Genomic DNA, 24,115 nt, shown 5'->3' on the forward strand with positions numbered 1-24,115 from the left:
AAAACAGGAGCAAATGGAAAAAACGCTCAACCGCCAAAGCAAGAATTAACTAAGCAGTCTTATAATGTAGCACTGGATTATAACCAAAAGTTTACAATAATTATCCATGCGCCCAAACTGGTAAAAATAAATTACATAGTTTTTGATGAACGGTGTTAAAAAGAAATCTCCTATGCAGAAAGCTTCTAAACAATTTATATAGCCACTCAGCTGTCCATCAAGGATGTGAAGCTAACCCCTCTCTCCTCAAGTGTGGGTTCTGCATTATGACTTCCTCCTAAATAAGACACACAGGATGGACATGGGAAAAAATTAACTTCACTGTGGGAACACTTGACAAACACTACCTCAGCTAGGTGACCAAAGTTGAGAATATAAGTGAGAAGTTCCCTTGAGAGCCTGTCCTCTTGACATACAGTGAAGAGGAAGCACTTCACCTCTGTGATCTGCTTTTTCAAAGCCAAGTCTAAGCACAACAAAAACACCAAGCAAATCCCAGTGCCCAGCAGTCTATAAAATACCTGACCAGTCCTCCTCCACACTGTCAAGGTCATGAAAACAAGGAGAGTCTGAGCACCTGTCAAAGCCCAGAAGAGACTAAATAGATATGATGACCCCATGTCCTTTGAGATCCTGGAACAAGGAAAGGTATAACAAAGGGAACATGAATAGGGACTTCAGTTAATAATAGAGTATCAATATTTGTTCATTATTTGTCATGATTCTGTAGAAAATTAGACAGGAAAAATTAAACGTCAAATAAGAGAAACCTACTGTAACAAACTGGAAATCTAGAAGAAACGGGTGATTTCTTTGTAAAAACACATTACCAAAATGAACACTAAATTAAGGAAAATACAAAAAGACCAATTAATCACTGAGGAACCTCTTCCCCATACTGGTTATCCTATCACTGTTCCAGGGTTTCCCTCTCTCGGGACAGGGAAGGAACAGGGGCAGAGCTGTTTGGCAGCTCCACTAATATCTGGTCCCACCCAGAATCTTCATCTCCCCCAGCCATGCCTACCCAGTGAGGACACCTGAGGAAGGATCAGGGATTATTGATTCAGATGTATCAACTACGAATTTTTCTTTTCCCAACGACTGGACACACTTACTGAAGTAAAATAAGTTAGTATTTATTGTAAGGGTAGAAATAAATTAATACTTGCAAGTGGCAAGTTAAAGAATGGGTTTGGACCTGGTAGGTCCAGTGGCTCACACTATCTCAGTGTGACCTTGCTTCTCTCCAAAACTTTGTCCTGCTCAGTGCCTTTGGGGGACCCCATTCACAGGCACAGGCTCTCTCATTGCCCTTGGGCCAACAGCAATTCTAGGCTGAAAACCACTCACCATCCATTTTCCAAGAAAGAGTTTCTCCTTTTCTTGGGTTCCAAGAAAGTCATGGTTTTAAATGCCTTTGATCTGGCTTGGGTTGCATTCTCATCCTTGACCCATCACCAGAAGATGGAAAATGGGACTGACTAGATGTGGGTTGTAAACCCATCTTCAAGCTGGGTGGAACATGAGGTCATCCTTCTGAAACTGTTTGGACTGGAAGCAGGTGAGATGTAATTCCCAAAGGAAAACTGAGGCACTTGGGTCTGAGAACAGATGCTGGCTGGCAGAAAGCAACAGATTCTAAGTCAATGACAGCTCACTGCACAGCACAGAATCTGACACAAAAGGAAGAAAGGGGTTCAACTCAGGGTCAGGGGCTGCAGCTACTCATCCAGTGCTCTTACTGTCCTCCCAAGACTGCAAGAAGTTCTTTCACTTGCTGACAAGTCAGGATCGTTGGTGGTGGTAAACTCAAGTCTCTTTCCTTGGGCATCAGGTCCTCACATCTCAGAGGTGGGCCCAAAACAGCCCATGTGCCCTCAGAAGACACACAGACCTCATTCCTGCCCCTGAAAGGTGGGAGCCCTTGAGTTATGCCATCTCCCTGGCCATATTAATTGCCCATACCTGAAAAACAATACTGCTCATTTTCCACTTTCTTCTCTCTCCTTTACTAAGAGGAAGAAACCAAATGCTAGGGTGGTAAGAAAACTCTTGTGCAATGATGTAATGGGAGGCTCAAGAATTATTCCAAGCCATGGAACCCATAATTGGCAGGCTTTCCAGAGGCCACATGGATGCATATGGCTCTCCAAGACAATGCAGTCTCAGTGTGAACCTCCCATTGTGAGGTCCAGGTGCTCCCATATCTTTGATTCTTAATGAATATGAATGTCAAAAGTTTCTAACGACTGAAAGGACAAAGGATTTCAGGGCCATGGTCTCCTGTATGGTTGTTGTGTCAGGGACACATTCCAATGTTTAGAGGATTATTACTTCTCTTGGCAGCCTATGAGGCTGTGAGGGGGAGGCCTTTTTCTCAACCACATGGATGTTGGTAGTTGAAACTTCTCAAAGGAATGTCTACACTGCCTAGGTAGCTGTTGAATTGCCCGGCATCCTGGTCAGCTCCGTAACTGTACATGAGAGCCTGACCATGCCCAGGCTGGACTGAGCTAGAGGACCACAGATGCCTGCCTGGCTAGTCAGAGGTCAAGGGCTGTCCTGCCTGAGACCTGATCGTCTATTCATGCCCACTCAGATGGGACAAAGGATGCCTCCAGTGCCAGGAGGGCCCCACCAGCCCTTAAGAAGGCAGCATCTGGGGGCTGGCAGGTCACTGCACTCAGTCCTGTATAAATCCACACATGTCCACTGAGTGCCCTGCTGTCTGGGCTGTGCTGGAACCTGGGGCTGCCCAGGCAGAGTAGGGCCAGCATCCACCCTTCCCAGGTAGGAGGGCAGAAGGAAACCATGCATGACTTCTGACACTCTCCCCAATCCTTGACAGAGGTTGAGTTGGGTAAGAAACAGTCCGAGACAAGAACAGACATTTCATTCTTCTCTCAGAGCCCAGGACTGAGGGAAGGGAGGCCAGATAAACAGTTATTGACCTCAGCTCCCTGACTCCTGTCTGACCCTGAGCAAGTCCTATCCATTCTGGAGGCTTCAGAGAGAAGGAGAGGGGAGGGCAATGAGGGCCAATTGTGCTTAAACATAACTCTAACCTTTACCCTAAGAACCCTAACTTCTAACCTTAACCCCCTAACAACCCTAGCCCCAGACCCCTAGACCCTCGCCCCTGACCCCTAAACTCTAATCCCCGACCCTGACCCTTTAACCACAACCCTCTACCATGACTCTCCAACAATGACCCATAACCCTAAACCATGGCCCCTGAACCCTCACACTGACTCAACCCAAGACCTAAAGCCTGGCCTAGTGGGTGCCGAGGGATGACTGTATGAACTCTCAAATAAACCAAGGAATTAAATCTTCTTGACCATGAATTTAGCAATGGTTTCTTAGATTTGACAGTAAAGCATAAGAAATGAAAGGAAAAAATAGACAAATTGGATTTCCTCAAAATTACAAACCTTTGTGCATCAAAAGAGGCTATCCAGAAAGTAAAAAGACGGCCCACAGAATGGAAGACAATATTGGCACGTTGTATATCTGATAAGACTCTTTACCTAGAATATACCCAGGACTTTTACAACTCATCAACAAAAAGACAAACAATAAAATTTTTGAAACAGACAAATGGCTTGCATGGACTGCTCTTCAGGCAAGACATACAAATGGTCAAGAAGGACAGGAAAAGATGTCAAACATCAGTCGTCATGATGAAAATGCAAATTAAAGCCACGATGTGATGCCCCTTCGCACACACTAGAATAAAAATAAATTTATAAATATATAAATAAAAATAACAAATGTTGGCAACAATGTAGAGAAATTAGAAACCTTAAAAGTTACTTGTGGAGATGTACAATGGTGCAGTCTATATGTACAAAACTTTAGCATTTACTCAAAAATACAAAATATAATTACCATATGGTTCAACAACTCCACTCCTAGACATATTCCCAAAAATTGAAAACAGGTGTTCAAACAAAAACTTGTTCACCAATTATTCATAGCAGCACTGTTCACAGTAGCCCAAGGTAGAAAAGATTTAAATGTCCATCAGCAGGTAAACAGATAAGCAAAATAAGGTAGACACATAAGCTGCATTATTCTGTCATATAAAGGAATAAAGTAAAATTATACAGTCGCTGTGGAAAACTCTATGGTGGCTCCTCAAAAACATGGAAAATGTATGATCCCTTGATTCCACTCCAGGGTGTACACCCAAAATATTAGAAAGCAAGGACTGGAACAGATATCTGTACCCCATATTCATAGCAACATTATTCACAATAGCCAAAAGGTGGGAGCAACACAACACATCCTTCAACAGATGAATGGATAAGTACAGTGTAGTATATACACAATGGAATATGGCTCAACCTTTAAAACTAAGGTAATTCTCACACATACTACAATGTGATGAACCTTGAAGTTATTATGCTAAGTGAAACAAGCCAGACACAGAAAGGACAAACGTTCTATGATTCCACTAGTATGAGGTATCCAGATAAGTCAAATTCAAAGACAAAGTAGAATAAGGTTGCCAGAGGTTGAGGTGAGTTAGTGTTTAATGGCTATGGTTTCACGTGGGGAAAATAAAGTTCTGGAGATGGATGGTGAGGATATTTTTACAACAATGTGAATGTAGTTAACGCCATAGCACTGTACACTTAAAAATGGTTTAAATGGGTCTTCCCTCGTGGCACAGTGGTTAAGAATCCGCCTGCCAATGCAGGGGACACGGGTTCAAGCGCTGGTCCTGGAAGATCCCGCATGCCGTGGAGCAACTAAGCCCATGCGCCACAAATACTGACCCTGCGCTCTAGAGCCCGTGCTCCGCAAGAGAAGCCACCGCAATGAGAAGCCTGCACACAGCAACTAAGAGTAGCCCCCGCTCGCCGCAACTAGAGAAAGCCTGCACACAGCAACAAACACCCGACGCAGCCAAAAAATAAAATAAAATAAATTTTTTAAAAAAGCTTTAAAAAATGGTTTAAGTGGTAAATGTTATGTGTTTTTAATCACAATGGGAAAATGAATGAAATAATGATCAATGTTACAATGTGGATAAACATTGAAAACATCCTAAGTGAAAGAAGCCATACAGAAAAACCACCCAGATCATGCTCATCTTGTACACTTTAAATCCAGCAAGGTTTTTAAAGTGAGGAAAAGCCCCAGTGATGGTTCCAAGAAAAGAAAACTGGATTCGAATGGAAAAATACGTTTCCACAAAGCTGGGGCAGCTGGTGAAAGTTGAAGCAGGTCTGGGGATAGGATTATAATGTGGAAACCATAATTATTCCCCATTTTGGGGTTATGTGCTGGTTCCCTGGGAGAGTGGCCCTCCCACTCTCACAGGGTAAAACAAACTGGTGTATTTTGTGAGTGTGGAAACTTGATACTGCTATTTGAGGTTTTTTATACACTTGAAATTTACTAGAAAATAAAGTGCTTATCAAACAACCATGTCGTACCACGCCAGAAATACAGACATCAAACTTTGTTATAGAGGCCAAGCTCTACCCAGATCCAGCTCACCCACAGTGGTGATGCCAATCACCCTTGTAGGAGTCCACATACTACAAGAGGCACCGTGGGAAGATTATATTGGGAGCCACTATGTCCTGGGTGCTGTGGATGACCTAGATGTAGTTGAAACAGTGGGATTTCTGAATTCTAGTTTTCCACATTCAACCAACAAAAAACTGTTACAACTAAAAAATGAATTCAGTAAAGCTGCAGGATACAAAAGAAAGAAAAATCAATGCACAAAAATCATTTGTGATTCTATACACTGATAATGAACCATCAGAAAAAGAATTTAAAAAAATCCCACTTACAATTGCATCCAAAAAGATAACTAGGAGTAAATTTAACCAAGGACGTGAAGGACCTGCACAATGAAAACTGGAAGACACTGATAAAGGAAACTGAACAGACAAAAATAAATGGAAAGATACCCCGTGCTCATGGGTAAAAAGAATAGTGTGAAAATATGCATTCTAAGGTGGGACTTCCCTGGCCATCCAGGGGTTGGGACTCTGCGCTCCCACTGCAGGGGGCACAGGTTCGATCCCTGGCTGGGGAACTAAGATCCCGCATCCTGCATGCCACATGGTGTGGCCCCCAAATTTTTTTTAATTTTAAAAAATATGAATTCTAGCCAAATTAATGTACACATTCAACACAATCCCTACCAAAAGTCTAAAGACACTTTCCATAGAAACAGAACAAACAATCTTAAGATGTGTGTGGAACCACAAAGGACCCAGAAGAGCCAAAGCCACCCTGAGGAAGGAGAACGGGCTGGAGGCATCTCGCTCCCTGACTTCACACTTCATTACGAAGCTACATTCCCCAAAAAGTGTGGAATTGGCACAAAAACAGGCGCACAGACCAGAGGAACAGAGCAGAGAGCCCAGGAACCAACCTACAGGTATGTGATCAGTTAATTCACAAGCAAGGAGCCAAGAACATACACCAGGGAAAGGACAGTCCCCTCAATGAACGGTGCTGGGAAAACCGGACGCCACTCGCCAAAGAACAACACTGCACTCTGTCTACACCACACACAAAAGCGGCCAAAAACCCAGTTTTCCACATCAAGCCCTTCCTCTCCTGGGTCCTCTGAAGACAGACACCCTCAGCGGTCAGCAACGCACAGGAACCTTCTCCCCACATTTCCTCACCTTTTCCCTCAGTGGTGTCACCTCCCGGCAGGTCCTGAGGAGACCAGGCTCCTCTCAGCATGAACTGGACCCCACAGTGTCCCAAAGCTGAAGCCTCAGGGGGTCCTGAGGAGACCCGGCTTCCGTTAGTGTGGACTCGACCCCAGCTTGTCCTGAAGCCCAGCCGTCAGCATGGATGCAACCCGCGTGTCCCAGAAGCCAAAGCCCCAGTGGGTCCTGAGGAGACAGGGCTCCTCTAAGCATGAACGTGAACAGCATGATCTGAACAGACATCCCGCCATGAAAAGATATACAGATGGTAAAAATCATACAGAAACAAGCTCAACATCATATACCATTAGGGAATTACAAATTAAAATCATGAGATATCACAGCATACCTATTTAGCACTGCTAAACTCCAAAAATATGAAAATACCAATTGCTAGAGGGTGAGGAACAAAAGGAGCTCTCCTTCATAGCTGGGGGGATGCATGTGCAGCCACTTTGTAAGACAATTTGGCAGTTTTTTCCAAAACTAAACAAGTCTCACGTTGGGATCCAACAATCATGCTTCCAGTATTCAGGCAGCTGCTTTGAAAATCTATGTCCAAATGCAAACAAGGATGCAATTATGCACAGCAGCGCTTTCATAATGGCTAAAAACTTGAAGAAATCAGGATATCCTTCAAAAGATGAATGTATAAGCAAATTGGGGTACATCCATGTCAAGGCGAGTAGAATATGCCACCCCAAAATATGTCTCTCTGGCATAAGGATTATTGGTCTGCTTTAAAAAAAAGCGGGGGCTTCCCTGGAGCCTCAGTGGTTAAGAGTCTGCCTGCCAATGCACGGGACACGGGTTCGAGCCCTGGTCCGGGAAGATCCCACATGCCGCAGAGCAACTAAGCCCGTGCTCCACAACTACTGAGCCTGCGCTCTAGAGCCCACGAGCCACAACTATTGACCCCGTGTGCCACAAGTACTGAAGCCTGCACACCTAGAGCCCGTGCTCCACGAGAAGAAAAGCCACAATGAGAAGCCCATGCACTGCAAAGAAAAGTAGCCCCTGCTCGCCACAACCAGAGAAAAGCCTGCACGCAGCAACGAAGACCCAATGCAGCCAAAAATAAAATAATTTATCCAATAAAAATATCTCAGAAAACTGAGATTGCTGTTTTATGAAAGACATTTACAATACAGAAGTTTCCATTTATAAGGGTATGTCCCTCTTTGCACCAAAAATGGAAGGATAATTAAATCTTAAGTAACTCTTTTCAATGGAGAAGTCCTGACTTAAATGTGCAAACAATCATACCCTTGTTTACTGTGCTTTGCATGATAACCTGCCATAAGTGGTCTTCCCCCCTTCCCCAGCATATTTCTTCTGTTTTTAGCTGAAGAGGTATTTAAGGGGATGGTTTTGGTCATTTCAGGGAGTGACTCAGTTTTCCTTGCTATCCCCCTGTATTCAGAAGGTATACATGTAATTAAACTTCTGCTTTTCTCCTGGTAATCTCTCTTTTATTTCAGGGGCAGGGGGCCCTCAACCAAGAACCTAGAAAAGTAGAGGGAAAATCGTTTTTCCGCCCATACACATGCAGTGGAATACTACTCAGCAGAAAGGAATGCACCATCAGCCTATGGAAAGACATGGATAAATCCTCAGTCTATACTGCTACGTGAAAGTATCCAGGCTGAGGAGGCTGCACACAGTATGACCCCATTGGTGACATTCTGGGAAAGGCAAAGCTACACAGATGATAAGCAGATCATGGGGTGGGGGGTTTGAAGTATTCCATGTGACACTCTAGGATGGATACCTGTCACTCTGCATTTGTCTAAGCCCACAGATGTGTATAGCCAAAGGGGCCAATCATAATCTATTCAAATTTAGTTATTTAGGATGTAGGAGTGTTGCAGGATGGAATACATTATGTGACAGAGTCTAACTGTATTAGAAATATATGGAAACAACTCACCGTAGGGGATGGGATCAAAGGTGCTGACCTAAGTTACCTTTGGAAATGAATGGAATCTGTAGATTAAAGGCAAAATGGACCGTATATAAACAGTGGGCTTTATTTTACGAAGTTCTTTCCAGGGTGTAGTAGCTAATGACTCTGAAACCTCTGCACATGTAACCTGGAAAGGAGCAATGCATACAGAAATGGCAGATGGTGGGAGCCAGGCTCCTCACTGTGGGAGCGGGAAGTTACAGATAAGCAAGGGGAGAGCCTCTGCCCTCGTAATGCTGGATCTGGGCTTCCTGGGCAGATGTTGACTGGCCGGGGAAACACACAGATCTTCACGCTGGGAAGACCCTGCAGACACAGGAACTTCACGCCCCATCTTTCCACCCATACCTGCTGGAAACACTCAGCCCTCTATCATCAGTCAATTGCAGCGTTTAAGACATTCTCGCCCCCAGGCAGATAAAGGAATATGAGTGTCTTGCTTACCCCTAAGCTGTCCCAGAATCCAGGCCCTGGGGGTGGAGCCAGGTTGGGGGTGCCTGGGCCTCTGACCAGCAGGTGAGAGGAAGGAGGAAGACCAGTCCTGAGGACAGAGGTTCCCTCAAGTCTGTGAGCCCAGGAGCCCCGATGGGATTCATTCCCACTGAGGACATGGGCGGGGTCTGCAGTGGTTCTGTGTTCCCCCTGGGCCCCTTTGATGAAGCCATGGCAGCATTGGGCCCAGACATCTACTGTCAGTGTCTCACACTCTGACACAGTGGTTTTACAAAGGAACAAGAGAATGGAGCTGAGCCCCTGACGGTCACTCCTTTCTGGCTCTGAGTTGCTTCCAACAGGACCGCAGTCACCTGCACATAGCCTGCTGTGACCTACCTGCCCCCATTGGCTTTTCCTCTCCCTGCCTACAATGATTCCCGTGACATTTCCAGCCTCGACCCCTCTCGCAGACCAGACGCCTCTGTCCAGTCACTGCACCCCCATCTCACCTTGGGGGCTAACAGGCCCCTCAGAGGACTGGGATCCTGCAGCTCCCCACACCCAGGAGCAGCCCCACCTTCCCAGGTTGCCGAGCCCAGGCAACGGGTGTAACCGAGCAGGACCCTACAGGGCCTTCCCAGGACAGACCCCTCCCCGACATCCTCTGCTGTAGCTCCTCTCTGAAGTACCTGGATAACAGTATCTGATGCACGCTTCCTGAGTTGTTTTACAGATGCTGAAACCACCACAAAACGGAAGAAATTAACTACCTGATGATCTTGAACAGGTAGCCCCGGAACTTCTGGTGTCTAAGAATTTATAATGTTAACCGCCTATTACCTCACCATCAACCAGAGAATTGTGCACCAGCTGATCGCATACCCTGCGACCCCCCTCCTTCACTTGGCCTTTAAAATTCCTTTGCTGAAATCCTTCAGGGAGTTTGGGGTTTTAGAGCACAGGCCACCTGGCCTCCTTGTATTGGCACTCTTACAATTAAAGCTGCACTTCCCTTCACCACACCCGGTGTCAGTAGACTGGCTTTACTGCACTCGGGCAAGCGGCCCCAAGTTTCGTTCGGTAACACTGGGGTCTCCCAGGCTCCCACTCTCCTTGTGCCCCACTGACTGTCATCTGCTCCTCCAGTCTTGTTGCAGCAAAAATAGAAATGAAGTTTCCCTCCCCTGAGAACAAGGAAAAGAAAGGGAACAGTGACTAGGCTAGAGAAGAAACATAATCTTGCCTGAAAGAGTTAATCACTCCTTGTTTTACTTTGTCACTAATTTGTAGTAACTAGATGTGTACTTTACAAAGCTAATCTCATTCCCTGACACTATGTAATTTACCTCTGGCACCCATCACCCCTAACTCTGTGTGAGTTACATCCCCTGCCTCTCACTCCCTAACCTTATTATGTCCAGCACTTACATTCTATATGCCCTTCATAACAAGTCACCCCCTATAGTTTTTGCATTTCAGAAACAAGGTCACCGGTCGATAAACCAGAAGCAAACGGACGCAATTACCAGACTGCCGGACCCCAATTACCGGGCAGCCTGATGCCAACTATGACTGTTTTGAAATAATGCAAAGGAAAGGAGGAATGCAAGACCTTCACTACTTTGATCCTCATCCTATACCCCGGACTGCGAGAGCCCCACGTATAAAATCTTCCCTGATTCTCAAGGAGGGGTGCCCAGTTCTTGAGGCGCTAGCCGGCTGTGTCTTCCCTGTTGTCTGGCAGAAGAATAAAGCCATCTCTCTCTTCCTCCAAAATCCCTGTCTCCGTATTTCTGTTTGGCCTTGGTGCACAGGGAAGCCGAGATTTCGACAGCAGTCTGTGGCCAGTTCCCACACTAATTCACCTCTACACCCACAGCCCTGGCCCAAGCCCAATCTTGTGCCTGGTTCCTCCATCAGGCCCTGACAGAACTCCCTGCCCGCACGGTGCACCTCACATCCCACCCCAACGTGGTCTTTCTGAAGCATAAACGAGACTATGACTCTCCCCCACCTGTAATCCCCCAAACGTTTCCCCACTTTCGCTAGGGTATCTGCTGGGAGAGACATCTGCCAAGGCCCTGAGAGTCCCCGGCATCCCCACGAGGCTGCTGGCTCCTGGGTTCCCTGACAATGAGCACCTCAGCCGGCCAGGCGACACGGCAGGAAACCCCAGAACTGCTCACCTAGGGAGGGGACTGGCACGGCCACTGCCTGATCAGAGAGAGCAGAGAAGGGCTCCCCAGCTGGGACACAGACTCTGCACGAGTGGCCTCTCCCTGAGCCACTACATCACCTCGTGTGACTTGAGGGAAGGAAGAACCGAGGCACACTTGGCTCCTAAGGAGGATGGGATAGGCTCAGCCATGCCCCCCAAATTCACATGCTGAATCCCTAACCCCCAGGACCCCAGGATGTGGCTGTATTTGGAGATGGGATTTTTAAAGAGGCGATCAAGGTAAAAATGAGGTCACTAGGGTGGATCTTAATCCAATAGGATTGGTGTCCTACCAGAAGAGATTAGGACACAGATAGGCACAGGGGGAGACCACATGAGGACCTGGGGAGAAGATGGCTGTCTAAGCACCAAGGAGAGAGGCCTCAGGAGAAACCAGCCTGCATACACCTTGATCTCAGACAGCATCCAGGACTGGGAGATCGGTCTGTTATTCAAGCGGCCCAGTCTGTGGTATTTGTTACGGCGGTCCTGAGCAGACTCACATGCAGGGTAACTCAGGGCTCAGACTGGACAGAGCCCACTCTCCATCCCCCTGTACGGGAGTTACAGGATCCTCAGGAACTGAGGAGGGGGTCCCTGAGGAGAGGCACAAGAGAGGAGGTGCTAGGCATTAACATGACTGCATTCACGTTAAACGTGCCTGAAGTCCATTCACACGAGATGGTCTTGTCCTGTATGTACATCGGCACCTTCAGTGTGAACTGCAGATCTTTAGCTTCACCACCTCCACTGAGAGCATTAGCTTCACCTGCTGTGGAACGTCTCCTATAGGATTTCCAGAACCACAAAGCATCGAACCTTCACAGGACCCAGAGTCTGTGCACTAGCGTCTGGGCGACCCTCACAGCAGGGCCGCACAGCTACCCATCAGGACCCATTTCCCTTTTTCCTGTTCACAGCTACCCTGAACCTCCCAGCCTTCCCACTCCTTACAGCTAGGGTGTAGTGTCTCGTGTTACCAAGGGGAAGGGGTGGAGGTGGTGAGGGCTTGGCCAGCCTGCATCCTAGGACAGAGGGCATGATGCCCACCTGGTCACCCCACCCTGCTGGTTGGAGCCCTCACCTGGAAGCAGGGAGGAGAAACAAGGGGGACAGAGCCTGGGACCTGACACCCACCTGCCCTGGACTGTCACAAGAAGGGGAAAGAGACAGCTTGAGCTTCAGCCCAGTTTTGGGAGACACTTTGTTCCAGCAACAAACTTCTGCCTTAAAAGCCAAGGTGCTTTACAAACCCCTCCCCAGCTGTCACAGAAAGTCAGGCTTAATCTCATCACACTTTTCTCAAACCCCACCTCATGCTGAGACCACCTCTCAGGTGATGGTGCTTCAGAGCAGCCCCTTTACAAGATCTCTGGAGTTCAGCTCTCCCAGCCCTGCCTTCAGTTTAAGGGAGAAGTTTCCTTGGCAAACCTGCTCAGTTTCCTTGACAACCAAGCTTCGCAATCTCCCAAACTCTTCTCCTTCAAACATTCCTATTCTAGCCTTGATGAGCCTAAAGTGACAGTGCTGTCATCATGTGCCAGAGAGTGACTCCTCCAAGCCCGTAGTTACTGGTTACATGATGCTATTGATGACGAAATCCGAAAAGAGCCAGCTTTGCAAGGTAACCACTTCTGGACTCGGCACTGGGTCCCTTTCCACGGACAGAGTCGAGTTGCTGTTTCCACGGGCCCCATGGTGGAAGAGCTCACCTAATGCAGCCAGGACTTCATCCCTTCCAGGTGATTCCAGGGTCCTCATTCTCCCCAGACCCCCACCCACATGGCTGCTGTCTATGCCAGTCTATACGGGACCTTGGTAATATCTTAAAATGAGGGTTATTTTATACACAGGTAATGGGTTGAATACTGGCCCCAAAAGATGTGTCCCCCGAGAACACGTGAACAGGACCATATCTGGGAAAAGGGTCTTTGTATATGTAGTTAAGGATCTCAAGGTGAGGTCATCTTGGGTTAGGGTGGCCCTCAATCCAACTGAGAGAGTCCTTATGAGAGACAAAAGAGGAGAGGCACAGACACAGAGGAGAAGCCACGTGAAGACAGAGGCAGAGACGGGAGGGATGCAGCCACGAGCCTGGGGACGCCTGGAGCCCCCAGAAGCTGGAAAAGGCAGGAAGAACCCTATCCTGGAGCACTTGGAGAGACTTCCGTCCTGCAACACCCTGATCTCAGATGTCTGGTCTCCAGGACTGGGGGAGGATGAATTCCTGTTGTTTTAAACCACCCAGCTTGTGGTCATTTGTTACAGAAGCCACAGAACAGTCACACAGACCCTGCTCTGTAGGATCCTGGAAGTGCGGGTCTCATTAAAGGCCAACAAAGGCTGGATCGCAGAGCCCTGAGAGTCAGCATTGGGCCCCAGAAATCCTAAAGCAGTGGCTGGACACCAGAACGTTGAGGGGTCAGTTGGAAGCCCATCCCTAAGGGTGCCGGCTGCACATGGCCTCCCCAGGTTTTTACGCCTGTACATGCGTAAAATAACTATTTCCATCCTGATTCAGGACCTCTGATATCACCGTTCACATTGCTAATTAAGAACCCACTAGTTACACCGATGAAAACCCTATCAGGACACTTGCTCCAGTGGTAAACAATTCTGAAGTTGGTCACAGCTGGGGAATCGTCTCCCATGCAGCCAGCAGCCCCCACACAAGGAGCGTCCTCATTGCAAAGCTGGGGGACCATGAGGAGGCATCTCTGCGTAAACGTGAGCTGAGCCCCAGGCCAGCTGCTGCTGAACTTTTCCCACCCTTCCCAGGTAAAACACCTGAATGTGTGCAAGGACTTGAAAGCCTAGATGAAGGGGCTTGGAATCACACCAGTGACAACACGCAGGCCGACTTGGTGCCTGCAGGCCAGCCAGGATGGTCCTGGCCCCGGGCGCTCTTCTGGAAGCGTTCCATTTCCCTGCCTGAGGTACCCCTCCTGTCCTGGCCCCGGGCGCTCTTCTGGAAGCGTTCCATTTCCCTGCCTGAGGTACCCCTCCTGTCCCGGCCCCCACCGCTTTTTTCCTTCCTCACCTCTGCCAGGGTAGAAATTCCAGCAGCAGGTATGGGTGACACATCCTCTTCTTTAGCAGGTGGCAGCCCGGCAACTCCTACAGAAAGTCCAGCAGAGCCCCACTCACACTGGGCCACCCATAGAGGCGTGGGTCCTACTCCCTCCCACCAGCCCAGCCCCGAGACTGCTGACGGGACAGAGAATATGGCGTCAGGCACAGCTGCAGGGGCTTTTGCTGCCTGGAGGGGTTTTTATATTGACCTCAACCCAGGCACACCTGGGGAGGGCTGGCCGGCCGGGTCAGGCTGCCCAGGTCAGCCAATCCTCGCCCCTCAGAGGCTCAGAGTTGCAGAAAATGGGTCTTGCTGCACCGGCCAGATCCAAGGAACAGATGTAGGGTCCCAAGAGTCAGGATAGACAAGGGGCAGCAGCCCTGGCTTGTTTTCTAATCATTTTATCTGGTCCATGAGTGGGAGACAACTTCAAGAAGACCCTCTCCTAATGAGAGGAACCCAGGAGTCAGGGAGAAGAGGGGTGGTGGGTGGAGACAGAGGCCTGGTGCCCTGGCTGCAGTGGAAACCCCCGGAAGACCAGGTGGAGGGAGACCACACAGAGTGAAGCCTAGGGTCACAGACCTGTCAGAGCTGCTGTTTGTTAGTTCAAGCCCTGCTCTGAGGTGCTCTGTGTCAGCTCTGAGCGACAGGTGTGCTGGGGGTGCTCTGCAATGAGGGCTATGTGCACGGTTCCCGTGTGCCCAGCCCTGCCGGGGTACCTGTCCAGGGGAGCTCCATATCCAGGGAGGGGCCTGACCACGAGAGTCTCGTGGGCTGCTGGGTACCTGCTCAGGTGAGCTCCATATCCTGGGAGGGGCCTGACCACGAGAGCCCCGTGGGCTGCTGGGTACCTGCCCAGGTGAGCTCCATATCCTGGGAGGGGCCTGACCATGAGAGCCCCGTGGGCTGCTGGGTACCTGCTCAGGTGAGCTCCATATCCTGGGAGGGGCCTGACCATGAGAGCCCCGGGTGCTGGGAGGGGGGCGTGTGTATGAGCGTCCTCTCTGTGCAGCCGGCACAGAGTTGCTTAGCAACTTCCCTGTGGGCGGTGCTGGGATGAAATGAGAACCAGGAGATGCTGCAGGCCCCATGAAAGCCTGTCCATCCAGAGTGATGAGGTGAGTAGGCGGGTACTGGCCACTGTGCTGCGTGAGGGAGGCCCCACGGGCACCTCTTGTGTCTTCCGCCTGACACCATGGAGGTCTCCCCAGGACAGAGCAGACAGCCTGTCTGGGGCAGGTGGGAGCTCCTGGTGATGCTGCAGGGGACATGAGAGGGACAGACCAGGCAGGAGGGGGTGGGAGCCCAGGCAGAGCCATGGGGCTCGGGGCCGAGGGGGCTTTTCTGGGTCTGAGCTGGGGGGACGTGCAGGTGGTGAGTGTGGTCCAGGAAAGCTGCCGTGGTGACGTGAGGCTGAACCTGCTTCAGAGTGACAAACTTTCCGGGTGATCCCAGAACAGGATAGTGAGACAGATCCTGTTAGAAGAAGGTAAGTGAATCCCCCAAGAGGAGGCTCTGTGAGCTGGTCCTGGGAGGGGGGCGAAGGGAACAGGTGTGGAAGCTGTGGGGAGTGGGCAGTCCCCCTGGGCGGGCGGCAGGTGCAGACCCCACTCCGTGGTCCCACAGCTTGCTTCCGGCTGGATTACTTGGCCTCTCGGAGCCTCAGCTTCCTGGTCTGCTCGTGGAGTGATGGTAGCGTGGACTGACTAGTAATTTGCTCAGAACAGGGTAGAAAGGGGTCTAGTGGAAATTCTACGGAACACCATCAGTATGGGAATCGCAGGTCCTGTTTCCCGCAGGTCTGTTTTCAGGATCAGGAGAGCAAATCCGAGCAGATTTGCAGCAGAGCCTGGGGATGGGCTCCGTTCGGTGGGTCCCCCGGTTTCCTGAATCTCGGAAGGAGCAGCTCCAGTGGGCAGTGGCAGTTTCATCCCACACCTGGAAACATCCAAACCTCAAGGACCAGCAGCCCCTGAGCCCTGTGTCTGGGCCCCCAGGAGGCAGACGGGATACGCTGGCCTCCTCCTAGGCCCTCTTCCTGCCCAGAACATTCGAGATCCAGGCCGTCATGAGGAAGAAGCAGGGATGGGGATGTCCCATGTGGGAAGAGAACACGGAGCAGCTTGTGTACATGGACGTCCACACCAGGAATGTGGATCGGTGTGACGTGGGCACTGGGAGGGGCAGACGGTGGGCTGAGGAAGCAGGGTGGGGCTGGGGGTCCGGAGGAGGTGGTGTGCGAGCTTTGCCTGTGCCGGGCCTCAGACTCCACGGGGCTTCCCTCCCCTGGTCACTGGGGAGGAGGAGTCGAGCAGCATTGGTGGGGTGACCACTCACGTCCCCAGGCCCTGCCAGCATCAGACCTTCAGGTTCCGGGTCGGGGAGCCTGATGAGCGCAGGTCCAGCCGTGCCCGCCAGGGAGGCCTGGAGGGGTCGGGCGGGAAGCACTGGTTTGGTCATCCCCTGTGCGGAAGCTTCCGAGCCAGTGTCCAGTGGGAGCTCTCACCTCGCACGTGGGTTTCACGTCCACAGCTCAGATCACCTTCTAGCCGCTTGGTTTGTTTTCTAGACACAAAGTCCTAATATCTCCTATGTCCCCTGCCCGTGAAAAGGCATGTCTGATCTGGCCCCAGGTGCTGCCTCTGGTCCCTCCTGACTGGACGCCCAGCAGCCAGTGTCACCACGTCATGACTGTCAGGGGGTGTCAGGCGTGGAGGGACGAGAGCACACGGTCCAGGCCCACGAGGGGCCGTGCCGTCCCCGGATCCAGTGCTGTGGCTCTAGGTGTTCCCTCCCCCCACCCCACGGGCAGAGACCACTGTCCCCTTACAGACTGTTACCAAGTGAAGTCACATGGACCCTGCTCGGGCCCAAGCCTGGCGAGGCACTCTGCCTCAGCGGGGAAGGTCTCCTTTATCCATGTGGGTTCAAGTAGGCAAATAACAAAACCAAAGCTGAGACCACCACAGCACAGGCTCTGTTCAGTGGCCAAAGAATGGAGAAGCGGGAACTAAGTTCACAGACCAACTTCTCGGCCTCCTGGAGAGAGTGGTTTAATTTGAAAGAGTAAAGACAAAGGGAGGAGGAGTGCGGCTAATGATGGGGATGAAGAGGCCTTCTGGGGAAGGGGCGGGGCTTTTTCCAAGGGGGTGGGGTACCACCTCCTTTCACCCGTCTTTGGTCCTTCATGTCCAGTCATGGCCACTGGTAGGTGTGTCACTTAATATGCTGATATAGTAAATTCAACATGTGATGAGACTCAGGGTCTGTTGGAGGTCACATTCGTTGCCATCTTGGTCCCAGCTCGTTCCATCTGTTTGTTTGTTTGTAGTTTCCTTTCTTATCTCTGGACCCCTTAAATTAAATACTTAGGTGAACTCCTGCTGAAGTTGGGGGTGGAGGACAGACCTGTGAAAGGTGGGCCCACGGGTTCTGAGCAGGGCCTGGAGCAGCTCTGACAACAAGAGGAGGAGGCTGAGACGGCCGGTCAGTCTGACGCCCGCAGTGGGGCCTGTGGTCATCATGCGAAGGTGGTCAGCGGGGGCACGTGTCAGGGAAGGTTCTTGGTGTTTACACAGAAGATGTGAACGTGGGCCCAGATGCAGAACTGCCTGCAGACGTTGCTACAGAACGCCCTGATTCTTTCCTGAGAAAACTGGTGTGGGGGCATTCAGGCAACAGGGCAAACAGCTTGCTCTGGACGTTCTTGTGGGGAAGTGGGGACATAGCAACAGGGGCTCAGCCTGCATAACCCCAGAAGCCCTCCCAGGACAGCCCCAGAACTGCTTCTGGAATGGCAAGGAGAAGTGGGTCTTCCACCTACTAGACGTGGAGGAAAGGGCTGGGGTCTGCAGGGCCGCCCTCACCTTCAGGGACTGGCTGGGAGGCTCACAGGACCCAGCAGCACATTCTTGTGGCTTGTGTGCTCACAGCTGAGATGGGTCACAGCACGCAGTAGGGATGCACGGGAGGGAGGGCCCCTGCTCCAGTCACCTCATGACCCTTCATGCCCACTCCTTCCCTCGAGGGTCTCTAGGGTGTCTCTTCCCCCAGCGACGAAGGCCAGAACCATGACAGTTACCCGCACCCCCATCCCCCCAGGGAAGCTCACTAGAGGCTTGGAACCCGGCTCGGAGCTGGTCACGTGGTGTTGTCTGCCCTCACCCTCCAAAATGCCAGTGCCCAGAAGGGGAGCCAGGGCTCAGCATGAACCACATGGTTTGTGCAAACAGCACGGGCGCAGGGGGCTGCCCCTAACGGGAGGCGGGAGGGTTTAGATCAGGGCAGGGAGCTGCTCACCAGCTGCATTAGCTTCCCGGGGCAGCTGTGATAAACGACCACAAACGGAGGCTCAGAGCAACAGAAACCTGTCCTCTCTCAGTCCTGGAGGCCAGACGTCTGAGGTCAAGGTGTCCCAGGGCCGCGCTCCCTCCGGAGGCTCCAGGGGAAGGTCCTGCCTGCCTCTTCCAGCTTCTGGGGGCTCCAGACATCCCTGGGCTTGTGGCCGCATCCATCCCATCTCTATCTCCGTCTTCACATGGTGTCTCCTGTGTGTCTGTGTCTCTCCGCTTGTCCCTTAGAAGGACACTGTCCCTGATTTAGGGCCACCCTGATCCAGGATGACCTCATCTTCAGATCTGTAACTAATTATACCTGCAAAGACCTTACTTCCAAATGAGGTTCCATTCTCAGATTCTGGGGGGCATGACGTGGACATAAGTTCTGGGGGACCCCCATTCAACCCACTATAGCACCCAGTTCCCAGATGTCAGCCGACTTTCCTCAGGACAGCATCAGGCTGGTGATGTTCTGTCTTTCTGCACGGAGTTGCCTCCTGTTTCTTGTGGTAACAGTGAGGTTGGATGGGGGGCGCTGTGGCTGACCTCCCGGTCATTCCAGGGACCACGCTGACGTGTCCTTCCCGGGAGAGTGCGAGCACGGCCAGGGCTCCCTGTGAACACTCCACACTGACCGCTCGGTGGTCAGACACCTGCATGGGCTGGACCGGTCCCCGGACCTCTGCACCTTCTACCACACCCACAGCCTGGTGGACTCTGTGCGGGCCTGTGACCAGGAGGTGGGGACCGGCAGGATGGGTGGGAGCCCTCCTGCCTGCCACGTGACCTCCAGCCCACCACAGACCCTCCAGTCCTGCCATGGACACCCCCATCGCATTAACCCCCAAGAGGGCTTCTGGGAGGGGTGAGAATTCGACCATGAAGAAGACAGGGCAGGCCCTAACTGCAGCAGGTGAAGGCAAGAACTGGGGTTGCTTGGCTATTTGTCCCCCAAAGACCCAGAATGTGGGCTCTGACTTGAGGGGTCCACCTCTACCTGGGCTCACCTGGGGGATCGCTGCAGGGAGAGCATGTCCTTGGGTGATTTTCCAACTCTCCCCACATCAGCCTCACCCCCTGGGCCCCCCTGACCCCATTAATAGTCTTTAAATAGTGTCTCTCACCCAACAGGCCTGCGTGGGAGATTTTAATATTGTGTGGGAGTCCAGCGACCAGCGCCCATGTGTCCTGGGTGTCTTGGGAGGGAAAGTAGCCTCGCTCTCACATTCCTGCCCCAGTGCACCTGGGGTCGGGGGCAGCAGACCCAGGCTTTGTTCCGGCAGAAGCTCCCTTTCAGTGAACAAGTCTTCCCCCACTCCCGTTATCCTCCCTGGAGGCTCAGGAGGTCACAGCATCGGGGCACCTCCAGCACCAGGACTCCACCCTAGGGAATTTCTCAAGAGCAGGGACCAGGCCTGGGGGCTGAGGGGAGGAGGGAGCCGGCCTCTTCAGGATCCCCGGGGCTAGGATGCCTCCTACCCAGGAGGGCCTTGGACTCAGCTTAACTTCCACCCGGGGTCTCCTACCCTCCCCTGGTAGGGGGGTCCTTCAGATTCCAGGGCCCCAAGATCCTCCCCACAGACTTCTGACCCCACCTGCAGAGTCGGGGACCCAGAGACCCCCTCCCCGGCTTCTTTTATCTTGGAGGCTCCCAGAATTCCCAGTATAACATCCTCAGGGTTTATTATGCTGAAGGATGCAAGTTAAAATCAGCAAGGATGGGGGGATGAGCAGGGTCCAGCTTCCTTGGCTGTGGCAGCTCAGGGAAGCCCACCTGAGTCCTGAAGTGCAGGGTTTATTGGAGTCTGTCACGTCAATGTGGGGACCACTATGTGCCTGACATTGGCCTCCAGCCCCCAGGGGCGACTCAGGAAGCCCCACCGTGTATCACGCCGTCAGCACAGACCAGCCTGGAGTGAGGCCCACGGAGCATGGACACTCCCAAAAGACTCAAGGTGACCTCCTAGAGCCAGGAGCAGAGGCCCGGCCCCTCTGTGGGCAGGTGAACCCACACCACACAGGCCCTGGTACAGTGTCCTTTCCGTGTGGTCAGCATGGGTGCATGTGGGTCAGCAAGTGTCTGTGTGTCTCAGCCTGTAACCACAGACCACACTGTCCTGCTCTGCTCCCAAGAGCGAGGCCAACGGAGGGACAACGTGGGTGGGAACAAAGCCGGGTCATGGTCAGGCTGGGTGAGAAAGGGTCCGAGGAGCGAGAACCCTGCTCCCCTTGCCTGGTGAGCCGAGAGCTGACGTCCGCCCTGTGGTCAGTCCACCTCCCCACATCCCGAGGTAGAGCTGCCTTTCCTGCACCCTGGGGCAGGGTCATGCCTGTGTATACAGCAGGATGCACAGCAGTGCACACAGCAGGCCTGATGCCTGCCCTTGGCATGTAGTCGGGGGCTTGGTGAGGGTGGAACATCCTGACAGGATGTGGGCCGACCCCGGTGAGGATGTAGGGGTGAAGTGTTTGGGAGCCTGTGGAGGGAACCCTCACCTGTCTGCACAGGTGGATTGAGGACACAGACCAAGGGTGGGCAGGTGGGGAGCCCAGTCCTGGGTCATCCCTGAGGCTGGAGGAGGGGTGTGGAGTGGGGGGTGATGGTGGTGGGGAGGAGGGACTGATCACGGGACAGTGAGGAGACAGAGGATCCGAGGCAGCGGGGAATGTGTAGAATGTGCCTGATGGGAGGACGAAGAGACCAGCAGGTGGCGCTGTAGGCACGGGTAGCAGGCCTGCTCCCTGCAGGGCGGCGCCAGAGCACCACACTGCTGGAAAACATGGGATGTCCAGACAGAACCCCAGAGGATGGGGGGCCATATGGGCAGGAAGAGTTTGGAAAAGTCACCTTATCTCCACATGTCCTGGGGGAGGGTTCCCTGCTCCAGCCTCTTTCCTTAGAGTTTCCCCACCTGGGGAAGTCAGCACACTCAGTAGCTGGTCGTGCAAGGCTTGGAATTCGTCGGGAGGATGAAAGGGAAAAGGGGGGAAGGAATGAGAAATAAGCTCTACGTATTTGGACAGCACATGACACTCTAATTTCCAATCAGGAAGAGGAATTTCCCAAAGGCTCAGGCTGCCCCTGTAACCAGAATGGGGCTTGAAGCAATCCTGCCACTTTGTGGCCGGTTCCAGAAAGAAGTTGAAGACACTTGCTCAGGGGCACTGCAATCCACAACACCTGCAAACTTGTAAGTGACAACTATCGTAGAAAAATGTCTTGGGGTAAGTAACTGAAAAGAACTTGAAAACAAGGCAGAATTGCAGGAACCGGATTGCAAGAGGTAGATTGGACTTGCCGTTAAAGCACATGAAAGCTGCTCAATATTGCCTGTGATTCAGTTGGCCAAAAAGGGTGTACAGGTTGAAACCCATATGATCTTTGTGGCCAAGCAAATATGCAGGAAACACAAATCAACACGACAAAGATGTAGCACTTTGCCCCAGTCAGAAAGGCCAACCTCACAAAGTGTAAAAACAACAAATGGAGGAGAGGATGTGAAGAAAATGGAACCCTGCTACGCTGATGGTGGGAATGTCAATTGCTAACAGCCACGCTGGAGAAGGGTATGATGTTTCCTAAAAATTCTAAAAAATAGAGCTACAGGGACTTCCTGGTGGTGCAGACGTTAAGAATCCAACTGCCAAGGCAGAGGACACGGGGTCGAGCCCTAGTCCAGAAAGATAACACATGCCACGGAGCAACTAAGCCAATGGACGACAACTACTAGGCCTGTGCTCTAGAGCCCGTAAGCCACAACTACTGAAGCCTGGTGCCTAAAGCCAGTGCTCTGCAAGAAGAGAAGCCACGGCAATGAGAAGCCCACGCACTTCAACGAAGAGTAGCCCCAACTTCCTGCAACTAGAGAAACCCCATATGAAATAACGAAGACCCAACACAGGCAAAATTACTTACTTAATTAAAAAACAATACAGTTACAGAGCATACGGCACTACCACTCCTGGGGATATATTTCGGGATAACCATAAATCGATAGGACACAGGAACTTCAACTATTACTGCAGCACTTTTGCAGGATCCTCGACTTGGAAACAATATAAATGTCCTTGGAAGGAAAAAATGGATAAAGACAATATGGTACTTATCTACAATGGAATAGTACTCAGCCATGAAACCAATGAAATAAGGCCAGTTGCAGCAACTCGAGTGGACTTAGATAAGATCATTCTAAGTGACAAAAGTCAGACACAAAAACACACTTGGCACAAGATATTATTTATAGGAGGAATATAAAAATGGTTACACATGAACTAAATTACAAAACAGAAACAGGGTCACACATTTACAAAACAAAATTATGGCTGATAAAGTGGAAAGGTGGGGTGGGGTGAGATATAAACCAGAGGGTTGAAAGTAACAGAGATACCATTCCAAAGACCAAATAGGTAATCAACAAAATCTACTCTATAGCTCCAGAAGTGGACTCAGCACATTCTAGTCACCAGAAAAGAATATATACGACGGGTAAGAATGTTAAAAGAATTTACGGATGTCTCTCTGTAAGTTAAACAAGAGGATGTGCAGGAGCAAGAAAGACAGCACTGAAAATCACCTTTACCAAATGATAAAAATAAATTTTAAAAAAGACAAAAAAAAGACACAGAAAGAAAATGTTACAAAATTCGTTCAGGGGATGTGATGCAACCTGGATTGACCATATCTAGACACACAGCTGGATGAGACATAAGGCTGGACACTCCTGGGGCTGGGTGGATTGGTGAGGTTGGGTGAGCAAACGCAGACCCTTTAAAGTAATACTGCATGGTACCCATCCCATGGGTCCCAAATCTCCAGGTTCAAGGGCATCTTCCTACGTCGAAAACATGCATGAGAAACCCAGAAGATGGTACACCATGTGATCGGGAAAGGTTTCTAAAACGCACCTCATTTCTCATCTCCTTGTGCTCGGGTTCGCCATTCCAGCCGCTTTACTAGCCATCTCCCTCCTTAGAGAATCAGCACCGTTAACCTCCTCTTCCGTACAGGTTGTAATTTGTCCTGAGGATGAACGGGAACACGGGGAACCAATGAGAGACTAGCTCTAGGTGTTGGGACAGGCACAGGTCACTCTATTTTCCCATCAGGAAGAAGAATTAACCACAAGCTCAGCCTGCCCCCCAGAACCAGAAGAGGGCCTGAAGCAATCCTGCGCTTTTGCGACCACCTTCCAAAAAAGCGACTTGTGAAATGGAGCTCAGGGGCACTGCAATTCACAAACCTGCAGAGTTATAAATGATAACTCTCGTCCACAAATATATTGAGGGAAGGCAACGAAGAGGCTTTGAAAGCAAGGCAGAATTGCAGGAAACAGATTTCAGGAGGTAGATTCGAATCGCCTTGAAAGCACATGAAAAGCGGCAAAACGTGGA

Source organism: Balaenoptera acutorostrata, chromosome 4 (assembly GCF_949987535.1).
Source record: "Balaenoptera acutorostrata chromosome 4, mBalAcu1.1, whole genome shotgun sequence".
Classification (NCBI taxonomy): domain Eukaryota; kingdom Metazoa; phylum Chordata; class Mammalia; order Artiodactyla; family Balaenopteridae; genus Balaenoptera; species Balaenoptera acutorostrata.